Below are 21,570 nucleotides of genomic sequence, written 5' to 3'. Positions count from 1 at the left end.
CATTCATGCAGGTTAGTATTTATGATTTTGTCTAAAATGCATACTTTTCCACATTAGGGTTGGTCTAGCAAACTTTTCACCTAATGTAATGTTCATTTTAGCCATTCCATTGTCTAAAACTTGTCTTTTATATTTAGAACCTTTTTGGCCAATGATTCCTGACTGCTTTCATAAACACATAAAACCAGAGTTTTAACATGTTTCACCTTCAATGCAGCACAGAAACTCTGTGGTAATTCTCTCTCAGACTGTAAGACTAAAAATTGCTGTTCTGTTGTGTTAGACTTCAGACTTAGATTTTGCAGAGAAAAACTTTATTATTATCCCAAACTTTTGCTTCAACTGGATTTCCTAAGGAGATAAAAATTACTCAGTTGTCCCATATCTGTCTTTCATGACCTAGCTAATAACCTCTGAACTATTGCCAGGTTTGACAGGGGGCGCCCAGTTAGATGCAATAGTTTTACACAAGGCCGCCTCTATAGGCTGTCCCAGGCCCTGTGCAGCCCTGAGGCATCAGAACTGCAGACAAACATAATGGGTGGTGGTGGGAAGCATAGGGATTGCTGGGAGGATTTGTGGAGTATCATATGGGGGAGGGAGAAGTTTGGTCTGTCCCTGATAAAATGAAATTGTTGGAGGATTGTCCACACTCAGCAAGTGTTTAAAATAAGTTTGCAAAAAGGAAGTGTCTGAATAAAGAAACGAACTGCATTACCTTCATCAGAGGCAGTACATCCATCCCCTAGGAGGGTTTCCATTGTCCTGCTCTTGCCTCTGCTGAGGTGATTAAGTCCTGTTTTGCAGACACAGAGGTTGTGTCATTACAGTGCTGTTGTGGGGTGTTGAGTCTGCAGAGAATTTTAAAAAAATAGTGATCCAAAGATGAAGGAGAAAATTTTACAGGATCTAGGGACTGTCCTAAATCACTACAGCAGGAACTGTGGGAAAAAGTAATTTAGAAGTACCTGTTGGAAGAGCTGTTTTGTCCTAAGTGAGGATGGATGTTTGACGGCAAGCTGAGAGAAGGCAAGGTATGTTTCTGAGTTTGGCCTTCAAAACAGCTAATGATTTGTGGATTCAGCTATGTCTTACACCTTTCAACAGAGAGATCATATTTCTTACTGGTGTTAACAGTACAAACTCCCTGCTTTCCATGGAAGAGCTATATTCCTTAAGCCACCCAGTGGAGCAGCAGCCAAAACACCCTGCTCATTTGTACTGCTGGCTCGAACTTGCATCTGAAAGATTAATTCTGTACTTAAAATAATCTTAATCTTATATTAAGTAAATGTGTGATGCAATCCAAGAAACAAGTGTTACATAAGATCATGGGGCTTTGCTCAGATCTAATCGAGTGACTGGAATTCCAGACCTCACTGTTGCAGCCGTCTGAATACTCAGCTCTTCCTGCTTTCATTTCTTGGCTGTAAAGGGAATGCAGCAGCGGTGAAATCATGTGGGGGCATGGAGAATTCAGGCAGTGAATTTAGTAAGCTTTTTTTTCCCTATATTTTAGCTGAGACTAGACACATTGTGTTTCATAGTCTTTCAATAAGGGATATTTTGTACAAACTGAAATGGTTTTTTTTGCTGCAATGTCTTGCATTTCAGATTTAAATTAAAGCTTGGCTGATACAGCTCTTCTGCTGCATACCTACTGGAAGAGTAACACAGGGATTCACAGGAATTTTTATTGTGGTTAGACAGCAGGTTTGCCATGTTAGCTGTTCCACTATGGAACAAACTGAGGGAAGGAAATGTTGTTAATTTATATTGAAGGAATTTTGTTTTAGGTTCATACTCTCGCAGCAATGTGTATGTGTTGGCTGCCATTGACACAAAGAATATTTGGGTCCATTGTAAAGTCTTGAGTGTTCTTTGTTTTGCAGAAACATTAACATCATTAATGAGGTAATTAATGCACTCTGTTAATAATGATGTTCCTTATATTCAGTTCTAATATCTATTATTGCTTGGGTGGGGAGAGAGAAAAACAAAGAATCACTTAATTCAGGAGAGCTGAAGCTCTGAGTTAGAAGCTTTTTGTTGAAAGAGTAAGTGGATATGTTCATGTGTGAAGGTTTTTAATGGCTAGGATCTTGTATTATTAGAGTTTAAGATCTTCAGTGGAACACTGGATGGTGCCTTTGGGAAGAGTGTTAGGGGTGAAATTCAGTATTCTGTTTCGCTTGTGCCCAGCTGGGAGTGTGGAACTCTTATAAATCAGGTTAACTACATCAAGAGGTTTGGAATTAACAGTGATGTCACAGTGTCTAAAACGTACTAAACTAGAACAAATTACGCATAAATCCCTATGACAAATCCTACTTAATCCTTTTTATATTGCTTGTTATAAACAGACACTATCACCATATACACAGATTATAGATAATATATTATTATGTGTATTCCCCTACAGAGAAAGCTCAGTCAGTGGTGGATTCTGTATGGCCTTCGCCACAGATATTCCTAATTACAACTAGGTGACCATGACATGAAGAATCAGCTGGCATTTGTCTAAGTAAAAACTGAGAATTTGCTTTGATGTTTGTGACCATTTATATTAGTTTTCTGAATATGTCTATAAAATCACTGCTCTGATGATGAAAATACTCATGAACTGAAGGAGAAATTTCACTTGTATTTGAGTTGGCCTGAGTTTTGTGCAAAAGTTTTTGTCTGAAGAGTTTGAGATCACTATAAAGTCTTTTCTCTTGTGTTAAATTACTTTACTTCTTAATTGAAATTTGGCATAAAATAAAAAAAAATAAAGAATATGGTATATTGGAGGTGACCAATCATCATGAACAGTATAAAAGTATAATCAAGGCCAATAGCTAACAAAACTCAAACCTCAGAAAACCAAGATGAAACAAGGGAAAAGAGCTGTCTTGTTTAACAAACAAGTTCTTTAATAACTTTGGATTGATGAACCAAAATTGACAACATTTACTTTCAATATTTTGCTTTCCAAAACCCACAAGCTTAACTGTATTTTCTTACCAAACCATGACTCTATTTACAGGATGCCTTTCCTACTAGCAAGTATCAATTGACCTTTCTGAGCCAAGGGAGTTGTGAAGAACGGAGTTCCTTGTCTGCCCACGTTCTGCAAATTGCTTGGAACCTTCCTGTCTCAATGTCACATTCTAAGTTTCTTAGGAGAAAAATACACAATAGTTACAATGAAATGGCTTCTTGGGCTTCTATATTTAATTTAATTTCCCTTAGTAATAATAGGTACTAATTCCTGATGTACACTAGTCATGCAAAAGGAAAAACTCAGTCCATGCAGTATGGGTTTCGGGAGCTAACTTTTTCAGCTTGTTTGTGTTTGTTTCAAAGTGTGAGCTGTACTTAAGTTTAAAACCAGGTACAGTCTACAAATTTGGTTTATTTTATGCAGTAAACGTGCTGGAATCTACTAGAAATCTTTGCATATTTTCTTCTTAAAACAAAAACTTAAATTTTGATTTTTACTTTTGCAAAATTGGCCAAAGTATTTAATAACAGTCTGATTTACATTAATATTGTTTATGAATCTCATATTTCCAACACAAACATTTCTGTGCATTTCTGTCAAACTAAATGACTGATATTGCCTCATTTACTATCTCCTACATCTCTTGGTCCTGCCCTGTGCTTGGTAAGATGATTGTGTGTGAAGTTTGTCTCATTTTCAGCTGAGACAAGAAGAGGATGCATTTTCACGTGACCACTCAAAACTGATGATACTGGCTCAAAGAAGCTGCACTACAGCTAGATCATCAATTTGGTTGTCTTTGCTCCACTTTGTACTCAGAAATTGCTAAGTTAGAAATGCTAACATTTGCTGCTGAGAATTGAGGAAAGCATTGTTTTATTTTTTTTGTTATTCTTTAGTTAAATGCAGAGTTGTTCTCTCCAGCCCTGCCAGTTTAAGATCAAAAAGCAATATTTTGACAGATGTTCTTTTGTGTTTGCTATGTCAGTAGCAGGTTTTCATGCCCCTCTTCTCTAAGAAAGCAGAAAATCAGCATGGAATTCCAGTGGCTAAATTGTTTTCTGTAGTTGCAGCCAAATGGTTTATGTGCTTCACATATTACTCAGGTGCAGTTGTGTCAATTTAAGTTCTTCCTTCCCCCATCCCCTAATATGTTATTTAATGGTATTGAAAAGCTGCCCTTTCAAGATGCATTCATTTCAATTGTGGCATGTTGTACACTGACAAAAGCAAAGTCAGTTGATCATTTAATGTTACTCTGAAATAAAAAATACAGGTGAGAATTGTCTCAGCTTCCCTAAAAAAAAATTAAAAATCTTTAAATCTTGCATATGAGGCAGCAAGCAGCATTAAGGCTTATCTGTCATCCTCAATGAAAATTTGTCACAGGACCTCTGCTCACCAGATGTAATTCCCTGGATACCTTTTCTGCATCATTTGCCATTTCATTTTCCTCTGTGTGTTGAGATGCCTTTGTCTCTTTATAGGGTTGTTCTCTAGGTTCCTGTGTTTCTTTTTTGCCTTTCCATTTAATTTCTTGTTCCCTGTGCTCTCTGACTTTCCTCCTTGGAAGAATCTATGCATCTGTCTACAGCAACTACACTGAGCATGTTTTCTCTCACTATCAGACTGTAATTCTTCTCTGTACTTCTCAATCTACTACATAAATTAAGCTATTTTTCCCCCACTGTAATGGTACAGAATCATGATAGCTCTTTGCTAGGGATCTACTCATTTTGCCACCTTTCCCTTTGCATTTCTTGAATGCAAATTTCTTTTCTTCTAGAAGTACAAAGAGAGACTCATTTCTGAGAGACTCTTAGCAGGTATTTCTTAGCAGTCTTTAAGGCTCATTTCAGAGGGACTCTGTGAACAGAATCCACATTTATGAGACTTGTATGTAAGGACAGGCTCTGTGCTTGTAGGCAAAGGCAAATTTTGTTTGAAAATTACAGAAATAACAGGCAAAGTGAATGACTGTAATCATTTGCTGCTGCAGTAAGTTATAAAGTCAGCTATAAAGCATAGGGCTTTGTACCCACCCATATCCGAATATGTGTGGAAACTAAATTATTTAAAGAAGCACAATTTGCTCTTCTGTCCCCCTGCCTTTTTTTTTTTTTTTTTAAAGAATTGAACTTGCTAAGACTCGCTGAAATAGTTGGTAAATTTTTTATCACGTCCTGAATTTACCATGATTTGTCCTGATGGGACACCTGTGGTTGTGTTCTTTTTCCCCCTTGGACTGAGATTGATGAGAGAGAGGCAGTTTTCTTTTGTTTGGACTTGGTTATTTATTCTTCTCTTATCTGCATTACATGTATACAAGGTACAAGGAGCTACATGCACTAAGATAGAAAGGTGCAAAATGGCTAACAGAGATTTTCAAGGTTTTTTATATGTCTGTTTAACCAATTAACAAGTGCCAAGTAAATTATTTTTCTTAATGACCCAACACCTGTGTGCTGCACTGCAGCATTCTCTACCCAATCACTTATTACTACCCAAAAACCTCTAGAAGAAGGTGAAGAAGAAGGAAAAGAGACAACACCCTAAATCCTCCATCTTGTCTTTTGTTTTCTAAACTAGTTTAAGCTCTAAACTTTAACTTTTTCACCCAGTGACTTAAGAAAGTTCTCTAATTTACACACTTGCACTCCTAGTTTTTCTATTTAACAGTTGTTTTCATGGTGTTATATGAAATTCAGTACTTTCCTGGATGTCAGAGCCAGGTATCAGAGATAAGGGCACACACTCTGTGCCTCAGACTTGAACAATGATTGAAGCAATAAGGGGAGTTAATGGAAGTAGATGGATAGAAATGGGAGACTCATGTTCTCTGTGAAAACCTCCTGGAGAGAAGAGGGTGTCGGAATGGCTGTCTCTCTTCAGACAGTATAATGTCCCGCTATGCTCTTTTGAGTTAGAGCGGTATCACAAAACACAAGTTCACCTTCTAGGATGGACGGAATTCTTATTAAGATAAATTAAAAACTTTGTCTAATCTGATGTTAGATTACACTGACAGGTGTCAGTGCCCACAATGGATGCATGGAGACTCCAAGCAGAGCTCTCTATGTGTTTGTACATACACTCTGTACATTTCATTGGCCGTGGTATTTTTCAACTGGACAACCGTGTGGTTTTTTAAGTGTGTTTGAGCTAATTGCCATCAAACTACATGTGTAACAGTGATTATTTTCTCTACCTTAAATGCATCTGAAAATTAAGATTCTCTATTATGTTATTAAATTATGTTAAATTTTCTTCAGACTGTGCAGGTTTCTCCCCTCTTGATAACTAGTACGTCTGTTTTCATGCTGCAGGGAGAAGGTTTCATGTTTGTGGTTGATGTCATCCCAGCTCAGGGCTGTCTATGACAGGAGCTTTCTGTATAGCCTGCAGGTGGACTTTTAAGTTGTTCACCCCAGTCGTTGGGGCTGTAGGAGCCGCAGAGAGTTCCGTTTGCCCTGGATGGGGCGACTGCCAGAGGTCTGGGGAGCAGGAGCTTTCAGTCACGTTGAACACAAGTTGAGTGTTAGCACTGAATTCTTCCTCTTGGAGCTGCACTGGTACACCTAGGAAACAGAACAGTGCTGCACTTCCTTTGGTTAGCTGGCATGAGTTTAAGAGTCTTCTGGTAACTCCGTGTCTGAGCAAGACTTGAAGGAGACATGACTGAGCTTTTGGGGAAGGTACATAATGGGGAGTTCAGCAGTCCAGGTTTTGCCAGAGATTTGTGGTTAAACTATAATCAAGTCACTTTACTTTGTTGAACCTTTCCATTGTCTATGGCTAAAGATGAAATCAAAGATGTACTGAATATTGAAGTTTATGTATATAGAGGAAGAAAATGTATGGTGTATTTATTTTGTGATTATTTCTAAGCCTCAATTAAAAAAAAACATTGTAAGTATGAAGCGAACTTAATGTCATGATCAGAACTAGTGATTCTTATTTCAACTTTAATACATTCACTGTTTTTAGTAGAGATATTTGCGAAGAGCATATTTGTTCTCTTCCAGTTTGCTATTCTGGGTCAGATTCAGGTCTAGAGTAGGCAGGTTCAGCACCACTAAATTGCTGTCTGTATGTGACCTCCCCCCTTTAAATGGCTGTCACTCTTTCAATTTGGAATTGAAGTCACTATTCCCTCTTTATGTGTATGGAAGAATGGCACTGAAACAGCACTTAATGAGTCATACCATGTAAATAGTAGTTGAAAAGCCTATTGATGCTGTATTTTACCACTGCAGAGGAAAGCCAGGATTATTATTTTGATCCCAAAGTGATTAACATGTCCAAACATGCTGCAGAGAGTTAACAAGTCTTCCTAGGCACACATAGACCAAGCAGAGCAAACGTGCATCTTTACAGCTGATTGGAGGTTAGCTGAGCTCTTCTCTACTTTGGGCTTTCCTGCTTAATGCCACCGGCAAGATCTGCCATTCCCTGTGTTTCTTCTCCAACATTACTGCCCTCTGCTTGGGGATTCTGTTCTGCCCACATCTCTCTGGCTTCCTTCAATACCATCTTCCTATTATGTCAGTAAACTTTGAGTTTCTCTCCCTCACCAAAGAGGTATGTGCAAAAAACCGATGTGCATATGTTGCAAGTGGGTTTTGATACATGAGAAATCCAGAGTAATAGTGGGAATCTATGCAAATTGTCATGAGGAATTGCTGGTGTAACTTCGTTTGTAATTTGGGTTTGTTTAGAGCATCCCATTATCTCGTGGAAATACTTGGGTGGGAATTTCTCAGCAGTCTTTAAGACTTACAAAAACATGAAATGAAAAGTAAGGACAACAAGCAAACACTGATACCTGATTCTTTGTCCTGGTAGTAAATGTGAAATTAAAGCAAATGTGTGAGATAAGTTATTTTATGATGGAAAAAGTATTTTTTTTTCTGTAGATATTATGTTAACTAATTACACAATTCTGAACTTTTTAGATAAGTTGCAAACACTTGTGTCCTGGGTTGCAGTATATTCTATCACCATCCTCATGTACTGTTGAAACCAGGTGAGGCAGTGCTCCCTGCCTCCCCCCCCCCCCCCCCCCGCCCCGGGCTACCTTCTGTTAATGGGCCCATCAATGCCCTGCCCCATGACTCATAGATAACTTCCCCCTGTATTGTCCCCTGTTAATGGGCCCACCACTGCCTTGCTGCATGACTCAGAGATAACTTCCTCCTGGACTGTTTTCTGTTAATGGCTCATCAAGGCCTTATCTCATGACTCACCATCCCATTGTGAGATGCTCCTCCCCGAGGGAGGAGCCAAGCATTCCATACTGGATATAAGCTGAGAATTCAAACACCACAGCAGCCCTTACCTACGGGACTTCCAGAGGACAGGAGGTACTGCTGGACTTTCAGCTGAAGACCAGACCCCCTTTCTTCCAGAGGATCACGCTTCAACAAGACCACCTCATCTGGACGACTACCATCACCCTAACAGGGTTCCAGGCTATATTCTGACTCTGTCAGTGTTTTTGATATTATTGCATTTATTCTTTTTATCATTTTCCTATTAAATTATAATTCTGACTTGCGATCTCTCACTGGTTTGATTTCAAACTAGTACATATTTTGGCGCCCAACGTGGGGCATTAACCTGAGAGAAAGTCAGAATTGCAATTTCATATTAACAGAAACCTATCCACCATGGTGGTTGGCTTGTCTATATGGGTACTGTATCTTGCTCTCTATATTTTCCCTCACATGGGGAACTACTTGCCTGTTGTATTGCTCCTGTTGAGACCAGGGAATGGTATGAGAATTGCTTTATTGGTTTATTATGCTTATGGCATGATAACCTGTGAGGCAATGAATACCATTCGGAATATATACTCAATTTTGTTTGCTTGTCCTAGTCTGGGCTGCTACATCTGGGACCTTCTCAACAATCGCACCCTGCCCTTGGTGGGAAGAGTGGAGAGTGGTTTCTTCCAGCCTTTCAGGTCAGGCACAGCAGTTTTTAAAAATATTGAGTTCTCTCTGGATGCCAAGGACAGCCTAGTCTTGCTGTTTTGTTTTCTCTGCATGGCCTGCACCATGTACACCATGCTTAGAAACAAAGCACTGTTTGGTGTGGTACAGCGTCTTCTTGAGGAGGAAGAGAAAAGAACCAAGAGCAGAGCAACAGCATCCATGACCACACAGACTGCCACAGAGGAGAAAGGAACCAAGAGCAAAGCCACAGCGTCCGTGTCTACGCAGACTGCCACAGAGGAGAAAGAAACCAAGAGCAAAGCAACAGCATCCGTGTCCACTCAGACTGCCACAGAGGAGAAAGGAACCAAGAGCAAAACAACAGCGTCCATGTCTACGCAGACTACCACAGAGGAGAAAGGAACCAAAAGGGCCATGAGCACCTCCACACAAACAGTCACCGAACCAGAGCAGCCTAAACCGGTAGAAGTTGCCCCCATTCAGAAAAAGAAATCAAAAAGCAAATTAGTCCGCATAGTGACTGATGAGGGTGAGGCAGGACCTTCACACGCAGCGGAGGAGACAGAACCAGAGATTATCACTCGCTCTCTATCCCTAGGTGAGCTGCGTGACCTGCGGAGGGAATTCACCCGCCAGACGAACGAGTCCATCCTAACCTGGCTGCTCCGCATCTGGGACGCTGCAGCAAACGACACCATCCTGGATGGAAGTGAGGCCAGGCAACTGGGATCGCTGTCCCGGGATGTGGTCATTGACCAGGGGATTGGGAGAACCCAAGAAACTCTCAGCCTCTGGAGGCGACTGCTGACAAGTGTAAGGGACAGATACCTCTGCAAAGAAGACCTCCAGGTGCACCAGGGAAAATGGAGCACAATGGAACAGGGTATCCGATGCCTGAGGGAGTTGGCTGTGCTGGAGATCATTTTTGCAGAAGATGAGAGATTTCCTAAGAGCCCAGATGGTGTCCAGTGCACGTCACAGATGTGGCTGAGATTTGCACGGCTTGGACCAGAGATGTACTCCCGTTACCTGGCAACACTGCAATGGAGGGAAGGTGAGGACAGGGTGGGTGTCCTGGCCAATAAACTAAGAATCTACGAGGACACTGTCACTGCCCCGTTTCGCACCCATGTCTCATCTGTGGAAACAAGGCTGGCTGAGCAAGTCCGGAGCTTGATTGAAGAGGGCCATCAGAAACTAAAAAAGGAACTTAAGGAAGAAATTTACCACGTCTCCCCAGAACCAACAAGAGTCTCTGCTATTAGGAGTAGGCATTCCCCAGCCAGGGAGAAAGGATACACTCCACGAGGTAACCTCTGGTTTTTTCTCCAGGAGCATGGAGAAGACATGAGGAAGTGGGATGGAAAACCCACCTCCTCCTTAGCAGCCCGGGTACGTGAACTAAAAAGAGGGACAACTACCACAAGGAGCTCATCTAGAGCCAGCGCCGCTCCGGTCTCTCGTGGCCAGAACATCAGAAGGTATAGAAATGATGATATGAGTGATCCTCTTGAAGGGACATCAAGAGCATATTCACCGGAGGAGAGCAACGTGCACCATGACCAGGATTAGAGGGTCCCTGCCTCTAGCCAGGTAGAGGAGAGGGACAACCGGATCTATTGGACAGTGTGGATCCGATGGCCTGGCACATCTGACCCACAAAGATATACGGCTTTGGTTGATACCGGCGCTCAATGCACTCTAATGCCATCAAGGTATGTGGGAGCGGAACCCATTTCTATTTCTGGGGTGACAGGGGGATCCCAGGAGCTCACGGTACTGGAAGCTGAAGTGAGTTTAACTGGGAATGAGTGGCAGAAACACCCCATCGTGACTGGTCCAGAGGCCCCATGCATCCTCGGCATAGATTACCTCAGGAACGGGTACTTCAAAGACCCAAAAGGTTATCGCTGGGCTTTTGGGATAGCTGCTCTAGAGACAGAAGGCATCAGACAACTGAGTACCTTGCCTGGTCTCTCAGACAACCCTTCTGCTGTGGGACTACTGAGAGTTGAAGAACAACAGGTACCAATTGCCAGAGCAACAGTGCACCGTCGGCAATACCGCACCGACAGAGACTCTGTGGTCCCCATCCATACGATGATTCGTGAGCTGGAGAGCCAAGGGGTGGTCAGCAAGGCTCGTTCACCCTTTAACAGCCCCATATGGCCAGTGCGTAAGTCCAGTGGAGAATGGAGACTGACGGTGGATTACCGTGGACTGAATGAAGTCACGCCACCACTGAGTGCAGCCGTACCAGACATGCTGGAGCTTCAGTATGAGCTGGAATCCAAGGCAGCAAAGTGGTACGCGACCATTGATATTGCAAATGCGTTTTTCTCCATTCCTCTGGCAGCAGAGTGCAGGCCTCAGTTTGCCTTCACCTGGAGGGGTGTGCAGTATACCTGGAACCGATTGCCCCAGGGGTGGAAGCACAGTCCTACTATCTGCCATGGACTGATCCAGACTGTGCTAGAAAAGGGTGAGGCTCCAGAACACCTGCAGTACATTGATGACATCATTGTGTGGGGGAACACGGCAGCAGAAGTATTTGAGAAGGGACAGAAGATCATCCAGATTCTCCTGAAGGCTGGTTTTGCCATCAAGAGGAGCAAAGTCAAGGGACCTGCCCGGGAGATCCAGTTCCTGGGGGTAAAGTGGCAAGATGGACGGCGTCAGATTCCCACTGAAGTCATCAATAAGATCACTGCGATGTCTCCACCGACCAACAAGAAGGAAACACAAGCTTTCCTAGGTGCCATAGGCTTTTGGAGAATGCACATTCCTGAATATAGCCAGATTGTGAGCCCTCTCTACCTGGTTACCCGCAAGAAGAACAATTTCCATTGGGGCCCTGAACAGCAACAAGCTTTCGCCCAGATCAAGCAGGAAATCGCTCATGCGGTAGCCCTTGGTCCAGTCAGAACGGGGCCAGAAGTGAAAAACGTGCTCTACTCTGCAGCCGGGAACAATGGTCTGTCCTGGAGCCTTTGGCAGAAGGTGCCTGGTGAGACTCGGGGTCGACCACTGGGATTCTGGAGCCGAAGCTACAGAGGATCCGAGGCCAACTACACCCCAACAGAGAAGGAAATTTTGGCCGCCTATGAAGGAGTCCAAGCTGCCTCAGAGGTCATTGGTACTGAAGCGCAGCTGCTTCTGGCACCCCGACTGCCGGTGCTGGGGTGGATGTTCAAGGGAAAGATTCCTTCCACGCATCATGCCACCGATGCTACTTGGAGCAAATGGATTGCCCTCATTACACAGCGTGCCCGTATTGGAAACCTGAACCGCCCTGGGATTCTGGAAATTATAACAAACTGGCCTGAAGGTGAGACTTTTGGATTATCTTCTGAAGAAGAGGAGCAAGTGACACGTGCTGAGGAAGCCCCACCATATAATGAGCTACCGGAGAGTGAAAGACGATATGCCCTCTTCACCGATGGTTCCTGCCGAATTGTAAGCACTAACCGGAAATGGAAAGCTGCTGTATGGAGCCCCACACGACGAGTTGCACAAGCTACCGAGGGAGAGGGTGGATCGAGTCAGGTCGCAGAACTTAAAGCTGTCCAGCTGGCTTTAGATATTGCTGAAAGAGAGAAGTGGCCGAGGCTCTATCTCTACACTGACTCCTGGATGGTAGCTAATGCTCTGTGGGGATGGCTGGATCGCTGGAGAAAAGCCAACTGGCAGCGCAGAGGGAAACCCATCTGGGCCGCTGAGATTTGGCAGGACATCGCCGCTCGGGTGGAGAAGCTGATCGTGAAGGTTCGACACGTGGATGCTCATGTACCCAAAAGTCGGGCTAATGAAGAGCACCGTAACAATGAGCAGGTGGATCGAGCTGCCAAGGTGAAAATATCACAGGTGGATCTGGACTGGCAGCACAAGGGAGAATTATTTTTAGCTCGATGGGCCCATGATGCCTCTGGTCATCAGGGACGAGATGCAACGTACCGATGGGCTCGTGAGCGAGGGGTGGACCTTACTATGGACAGCATCTCACAGGTTATCCACAACTGCGAGACCTGCGCTGCAATCAAACAGGCCAAGCGGGTGAAGCCTCTGTGGTACGGTGGAAGATGGTCCAAGTACAGGTATGGGGAAGCCTGGCAAATTGACTACATCACCCTTCCCCAAACCCGCCAAGGCAAGCGCTACGTGTTGACCATGGTGGAAGCAACCACTGGATGGCTGGAGACATACCCTGTGCCTCATGCTACTGCCCGGAACACCATCTTGGGCCTGGAAAAGCAAGTCCTTTGGAGACATGGCACCCCTGAGAGAATCGAGTCAGACAACGGGACGCATTTCAAGAACAGCCTCGTAAGTACTTGGGCCAGAGAACATGGAATTGAATGGATCTATCATATCCCTTATCATGCACCAGCTGCTGGGAAAGTTGAACGGTGCAATGGACTACTCAAGACTACCCTAAAAGCACTTGGTGGAGGAACCTTCAAAAATTGGGAAGTGAACTTAGCAAAGGCCACCTGGATGGTTAACACCAGAGGATCCATCAATCGAGCTGGTCCTGCCCAGTCTGAACCCTTGCACACGGTGGATGGAGATAAAGTCCCTGTGGTACACATGAGAGGTATGTTAGGAAAGACTGTTTGGATTAATCCCACCTCAGGCAAGAGCAAACCTATCCGTGGGATTGTCTTCGCTCAAGGACCTGGTTGCACTTGGTGGGTAATGCGGAAAGATGGGGAAACCCGATGTGTGCCACAAGGAGACCTCATTTTAAGTGAGAACTGTGTGTAAGGTTCCATTGTATATATATATATATGTGTGTGTGTGTGTGTGTGGAGTTTAAGGAAGGTACTGATTTGGAATTATGTAGATGGTAATAGAATAAGGGGTGGATTATGTCCTGGGTTGCAGTATATTCTATCACCATCCTCATGTACTGTTGAAACCAGGTGAGGCAGTGCTCCCTGCCTCCCCCCCCCCCCCCGCCCCGGGCTACCTTCTGTTAATGGGCCCATCAATGCCCTGCCCCATGACTCATAGATAACTTCCCCCTGTATTGTCCCCTGTTAATGGGCCCACCACTGCCTTGCTGCATGACTCAGAGATAACTTCCTCCTGGACTGTTTTCTGTTAATGGCTCATCAAGGCCTTATCTCATGACTCACCATCCCATTGTGAGATGCTCCTCCCCGAGGGAGGAGCCAAGCATTCCATACTGGATATAAGCTGAGAATTCAAACACCACAGCAGCCCTTACCTACGGGACTTCCAGAGGACAGGAGGTACTGCTGGACTTTCAGCTGAAGACCAGACCCCCTTTCTTCCAGAGGATCACGCTTCAACAAGACCACCTCATCTGGACGACTACCATCACCCTAACAGGGTTCCAGGCTATATTCTGACTCTGTCAGTGTTTTTGATATTATTGCATTTATTCTTTTTATCATTTTCCTATTAAATTATAATTCTGACTTGCGATCTCTCACTGGTTTGATTTCAAACTAGTACAACTTGTCACAATATTTGAGTACAGAGACTTGTAGCAAATAACATGGAAGAAACTTTAATTTCCGGAACTGCAGCATCACAATGTTGAATTCTGTGGAAGTAAGGGGAAGAGATGGTTAGAACAACTTTAAGACTTACAGAAAAAGAAAAATTAAAATAATTTAGTAGTTTTGTTCTTTGGACACTGAAAAACAGTCATATTCCATATGCTGATTTTTTGTAGAACATATTTTCTTGTCACTTACATCTAGGCCTGTTATATTTTTGGGACCTCTGCTTCTGTCTGCAGTGGGTCCTGGAATTGACTATTTCCAGCTGTTACTTCTCATTGAGGTATTTGTTGGCTTGTTGCAGCTGGTCACTGTGTGGGTTTGGGTTTTTTGTTTTGGGTTGAGCTTGATATTTTTTTCCCCCCGATCCTCTCTCCATATATTTATGCAGTTTTCCAGCATGTCTGGCACACAGATTTTGGATCCGTACTTTCTTTTGTCCTCGACAGACAATATTTTCCCATGTGTGAAAGAACACTTCTGGTACTTCAGCTGCATGTATATAATTTGGTACAGCCTTCTTGCACATACAACAAAGATTCCTGATTTCAAAGTTTGTCCTTAATCAAAGTCTGGCATGGCAACATTTCTGGTTTGTCAAAGGTTATTAGGCATGTTGTCATGATCATGCGGGGACACTGTCAGAATCTTACCTGGCAGTCTCCCTGAAGGTATTTTCCAAGCCTTCATTAGGAATGGTATTAGTAACCACAGAATGGGGGTGTGGAGGTCTGTAGAGCGTTTGTGCTTCCCATCAGTGGTACATGAAACAATGTTTGCCAGCTGGCCTCGGGAAAACCGCTCATTTGCAGTATCAATAGAGTCTCAGCCTTTCACTCTGTTCCTGTGTATTGTCCATGTCTCTACTAATGTAGTCATTTTATCCTTTTTGTCCTGGGTGTGAGTTGCCAAAGATGCCACATAAAATCTCAAACCTAGTCATCTCTCACACAGGTTTGCAATCACATTTTTGAGAAATGCAGTTCCATTTCAGAACCCCTTTCACTGCAACTCTACCAATGAAATGTAGTGCAAGTTCAGCATATTTGGAAGGGAGACGTGCAGCATGGAAGTAAACCTATGTGCAGGTTTGACTTACTGTTATGTTTATGTTAATGAACTTGATTGAACTGGATTGATCTCAAGGGCACAGATTTTACTGTGCCAGCTCAGCAGAGTGCTTTCTCTGGTGGACTTCACACGAGACTCACCACAATGGTATTTTTTATATGTTTTAATTTTTAGTCTTTAAATTACTCTGTGTCTGTTTGTGCCTTCATTCCACATTAAGGAAGAATCCTACAGAATAGTCAAAAGCCTCTCATGTGAAAGTGTAGTATATATTTTCATCGCTTTTAGAAGTAATTATTACAGTAGGCAACTTTAAGGTTTATCTAAAGTCAAGGTAAGTTTTCTAGAGAAACATCATGTTCCTTTGCCTTGTGTTTAAGCTGGAATTAGTTTTTTGGTTTTATTTTTCAGTAGTTCAGTCAATGGAATTGCTCTTCTGTAAATTTTCCATTGATTTTTCTTGTACTATGCATCATCTTACTGTCATGAACTGCAATAGAATTCCTAATATAAAATAAGTACATGTAGAAAAGTACCAGGAGAAAATACTGCTGTTCACATGCAGTCTTCTGTGGGGAGGAGCTGGGAATAGGATTTGATGTGAAGTGCTTTGAATTTGGTCAATATGTTAAGATTCTCTAATAAAAAGACAGGTTGTCAGAAAACCCAGGTCCCTGAGATGCAAAGCAACAAAGACTCACTCTTTGGTGGAGGAGGATCACATTAGGGAACACTTGAACAAACTGGACATCTGTAAGTCCATGGTGCCCAAGGGATTGTATCCATGAGTTCTGTGGGAGCTGGCTGGTGTCATTGCAAGGCTTATCTCAATTATCTCTGAAAGGTTTCCATATTCAGGATAGGTTTCTGAAGACTGTAATAAAGCAGATGTGTTCAGGAAGGGGAACTGTGGGCTAGTCAGCCCCACCTCAGGAGGTGAATTACTGGAACAACTAATCCTAGAAACGATTTCCAGAAGTGTAACGGACAGGAAGATTACTAGAAGTTTTCATCCTGGTTCTATGAAGAAGAAATCATGCTTAAGAAGTCTTAATGACTTTCTATAATGAGGTAGCTAGTTTGGTGGATGAGAGCAGTGTGTTCTGCTAAGTTTGGCTTTAGTAAGGCTTTCAATGCTACCTGTAATAAACCAGCCAAGGAAGTAAGGGTTGGATAAATGGATATTGATGGGGATTAAGAATGGCTGGGTCCAGGCAATTGTGATGAGTGGCAGAAGCCCAGATGGAGACAAGTCGCTAGTGCAGCACCTTAGGGATCTGTACTGCGGCCAGCACCAGTTAACATCTTCATTAATTACTTGGATGGTGGGATAGTGCATTTAAAAACTCACCAAGTTTGTAAATGATACAAAGCTGTGAGGAATGGCTGATGTGCCAGGTGCTTGTGCCACCACCCAGAGGGACCTGAATATACTGGGAAAATGGCAAAGAAGAACCTCTAGTCTCTCTGTGAAGGGAAATCAAAAATCCTGTACCTGTGGAGGAGCAATCCCATGCACCGGCATATGCTTGAAAGCAGCTCAATCTGCTTGGTTCCTGATGGTCCCCAAGCTGATCGTGAGTTAAGAATGCACAGTTGCAGTAGGAAGGTCAAAGCAACTTGGTCTACGTTAGGAAGAATGTTGACAGTAGGTTGAGCCTTGGTGAGACAACATCTGGGGTCCCAAGTCCTGTTCTGGGGTTTCAAGTACAAGAGAAACTTGGACATACTGGAATGAATCCAGTGAGGATCCATGAAAATGACTAAGGCACTGGAGTATCTTTCCTCTGGGGAGAGAGTGATTGTTGGGACTCTTCAGCCTAGGAAACATTTGGAATTCAGGGGGTTCTGTCTTACCAGTGTGTATAAATACCAAAGATATTTATTGAGGAGGTGAAGATGAGGAAGCTGAGCTCTTCTTTGTAGTGTACTTCTGGGTAGTGCCAATGAAAGGCAAGACATACAAAAAAAAAAAAAAAAAGGCAAGCATGACATTCTATCTAAACACATGAAAAGAAGTTTGTTCTTGCAAGGGTAGTCAGAAACCAAAGCAAGCTGCCCAGAGAGGTTGTGGAGAGAGTCAGGACAAGACTTGACATGGTTGTGGGTAGCCTGGTTTAGATGACCCTGCTTAAGCAGGGGATCTCAAAAGGTCCCTTCCAACTCAGAGATTCTGTGATATGCTCTTAAAAAGAAAAAGAAAACAGTCACTCCTGAATTGGTGTAGCTTTGCACTTCTCTTACAGTACACACAGATAGTGTGACATGACATCTGCTTGATAGCATTGTTCTGCAATTTAGATTGCCTTCCTCTACCACATCTCCTGGCATTGCAGCAGTCTTAGTCAGAATTTTTTCACCTTCTAATGACCCTTGCTGCTTGCACTCCTTTTCCACGTATTTTTAACTAAGGCATTTACTGAGTCCGAATTTTGGGTTCAGGAATTGCAGAGAAGCTGCATAAAATGTGGTCTTACCAATTACATAATTCTGTGGTATTTCAGTGATTTAGGAGGAGTCGGTCATGTACCTAACAGGTACATGAGTTGAAATAGATTTCTTGGCAAGCTTGACAAGACATCGTTTTCCAAGAAAGTTAATATCATCTTTGGTGCGTGGAGAATATGTTGTATTTCTTAGGGTAAAATAAATACCTTCAGAATAACAGGCTGATTTGTTTTCTCAGGTCAAAGCTGTGAGCTTTAAGGGGCACATTCAGCAACTTCCTCTTCTTTCCCTGCACTTATGATAAGCTTAGCATAGTCCCACTGCTGTGTGCTTTCTTGTTAGAGGTGTGAAGAAAAACAAAGAAAGAAGGTGAATTTGGTATTTTTGCATTTCTCCTATCATCAAGAGTAGTGTTTTCTGGTTTAGTTAATGAATTATGCATCCATTTTGCTCTTTAGCAAAAGGTCACTTTGATCTCAGAACTGTGCCAAGTGGCTTTAAGGAGGTGTTAAATAGGAATGATAAATACAGCAATTTAAAGTACATAAAGTACATTTGGGTCAAACTTCCTCATCACAGATATATATCATTTCACTACCTATGCATCCTTGTAACTGAAATCCACTGGGAACACATTCCTGGATAACCTAAACAAATCTGCTTTCTCTTAGTGGCATTTTGGTAACAGATGTAGTCCAGAGACTGAACTTTGCAGATTGTGTATTGGAATTTAGATGTTTCAGCTTAATTCACTAAATGTTAACAAAAGTTAACTAATTGCACAAAAAACACACCCCCAAATTGTTAGAAAATAAAGTCAAATATATATGAAGTTATATATATGGTTCTGTGATTTTGTTGTTTTTGACCTGGAGCATCTTGGTATTGTTCATATTTTGAAAGGGAAGGTGATGCCATTTGACTTTAATTCTGATTTTTTGAAATTCAGTTCTTCTAAATCTTGTTGTAGGTGGGTAGTATCATCTAATCATGATGCAGTTAGATGTATATGTATTTGGAGACAGAAATTTTTGTCGAATAGACTCGGATGATAACTTTTTTTCACAATTGCAGCATTTGAATACACATTAAACATTAAAATTCATGTTAACATTGCTCCAGGGTGATGTAAATTATATATCCATCACTTAAGCACTTACCCTTTTCTCATTGACCTTGACAACAATTACAGAGGCCATATATCTTTATAGCATCTGAATTCTGAGCAATTTATGCACTGTATGAGAGGCAAAGAGGCAAGACTCCTACATGCACACAACTGCAAGTTTTTAGAGCTTTTCTGTGGCCATTGGAAATAAAACCACTTTTCATTTATATTGACCTCTTCCAAGCCTCATGAAAGAAAATGCTAAAGCTGAGTCTGTACTTTTTTTGTTTTGTCTTTTAACACCACAAATGTGAATCCTGTTGAAGGCTCACAGTTTTACTTTGTAAAGATTAAAGACACTTGGGGTTGGGGTTTTTTTGGTGTGTTTTTTTTTTTTTTTCTTTAAGTTAGCATATAGGAATAGCTGTATTCTGTTGTGTGTCACATGAAAAGGGTGAAATAGGTACACAGGGCATAGTCTGATTGGGATCTGGGCAGAGTATTCCTACATGAGGGAATGAATATCCATCCACCCTGGGTGTTTGATGGCTGCTTTCGGGCAAGTATGGGGGTAGCTTGGGAAATGTTTCCTTCATGTGGGGTCATTCATGATTATATACTGTAAAGCAAAGGCAGGACCAACCAGGTTTCTATGTTTTAACTATGCATCCGTTTGTGTTGCTGAACATGCTTTTTTATACATAGATGGCTTTAACTGTTAATAAACTGATTAACTGATTTAACTGTGTAATAAGCTGATACCAGTGCCAAACTCAGTAATTAAACTGGCCACATAAATTGCTTTTTATTAAGTTAGACACTATTTTGCTGTACTATGTTTTTGATAATACTGATTCTCTCCTCTTCTATTGTCCTTTCACTTTTCCCTGTATCATGTTTGAAGTAACTTACTTTATTTTGTGTTTTTCACACTGAAAATATAATGTGAGGAAATGGTGACAAGTTTTACAGAGGACTCTTGAAGCTCACTTTTGTAGAAGTATAGTGATGGATTGTTTCGAGTGCCAGAGCAAGACTTCTCTTTAGATTAGGTGGAAACAAGTAGAATTTAACTTTTACTTTATCTGTTCTAATCAGAGCTCCCCAGTGTAGTTTTCATGATAGCAAGGTGAACCAGTAGAGTTTTTAAATGGTGTAGTGTGTTTTTATTGTAGAAGTGGAAACTCAAAATGGCTGGAGAGAACTTCCTTCCCTTTATTTAGGGGCCTTTGTGCAATTTATTCTTGACAAATGTCCAGGCTTTTTTTCCCAAATGGTTTTCAGTCTGTAGGCACTTCTCTCACAGACCCTCAAGAGACTGAGTATTCTAGCAAAAGGGTTTTAGGTAGAGACGCTGCTCTTGGCTGCACTGGAGCTCCAGGCTAGCTCTATGGTGCCACTCCGGCACAGGCAGTCGCCAGGAGTGGGGAACTGTGGGGGAAAGGTGATCCCACTGCAGAACCTTCAGAGCACCGAATCCTGCTGGGCTCTGCCAAATCAGGCGTCGTGGGTGATGGCAAAAGGAAGGAAGGAGACTCACTCAGCTGTACTGCCCAGGAACAGGTTTACTCAGGAGAGGGGATGAGCATAAGGGTCTGGGCTGGGAGAAAACAGGACCAAAGAGAGCCCCAAGCACCTCTGTGCACTGGGTTTTATCTCAGGGGCGGGCACAGTCCAGGGTCCAATGGGAGCTCACGGAGGGAGGGGTAAGGGGAGGAGGTTACAATGTCAGGGACCAATGGGGATACAAAGAAGGCGGGAACATAACAACCAATAACGTGTCAAGGAAGGGATGATATACATGGAAGGAGCTGGAAGGAGAGGTGGGGTTTATGATGATGGACAGGGAGATGGGGCAGGGTAAAGGTGATTGACAGGGAACATTCAGGAAAACTGGGAGGGGTTTACATGACAGACAGATGGAACCAACCAAAGCAGTAAATGGGGGAGAACCAGGAACATACCAAACAGACAAAACGCTAACAATTTTAACAGAACTGAATAAACATGCTACAACAGGGTAGTACTGAATATCTTTCACCAGCCCTTTGCATAGGTCCAGATTTTTCTAATAATTAGTTTCAACAATTCCTTTACACTTTATTTTTTAATAAAACTGCAAATAAGAGAAATGAGCTGGGCTTTTTTATCCTGGAGAAAAGACAAATGAGATGGAATCTTATAAATGCATAAAAGTAACTGAAAGTGGATGTTAAGAAGATGGGACCAGATCTTCTTCAGTGGTGCCCAGACAGCACAAGGGGCAGTGGGCACATAAAGTGCAACATGAGATGTTGCATCTGAATATGAGCTGTCAATTCACTCAAGGTTTTTCATCCAGATTTATGTAGCTTGTGTAGCACGAGCAACCTAGAATGGATTTCTGGTGATACCCTGGATCCATTCTAGTTCCATCAGTATTCTCATGGTTTATTCCTGATACATAGATGTTTTTGTTTGTGGATATCA

General features: G+C 42.4%; 1 protein-coding gene across 7 annotated transcripts in view; it reads left to right on the top strand.

Annotated features, from left to right (window-relative positions):
* The window catches only part of LOC111923346 (uncharacterized), a 261,072-nt gene that overhangs the window by 18,624 nt on the left and 220,878 nt on the right, over positions 1–21,570 (top strand). The window lies entirely within an intron of this gene.

Source organism: Cyanistes caeruleus, chromosome 4 (genome assembly GCF_971803275.1).
Source record: "Cyanistes caeruleus chromosome 4, bCyaCae1.hap1.1, whole genome shotgun sequence".
In the NCBI taxonomy this organism is placed as follows: Eukaryota; Metazoa; Chordata; class Aves; order Passeriformes; family Paridae; genus Cyanistes; species Cyanistes caeruleus.
The sequence above is the reverse complement of the archived record's forward strand: the minus strand, read 5'-3'. Positions and strand labels throughout refer to the sequence as shown.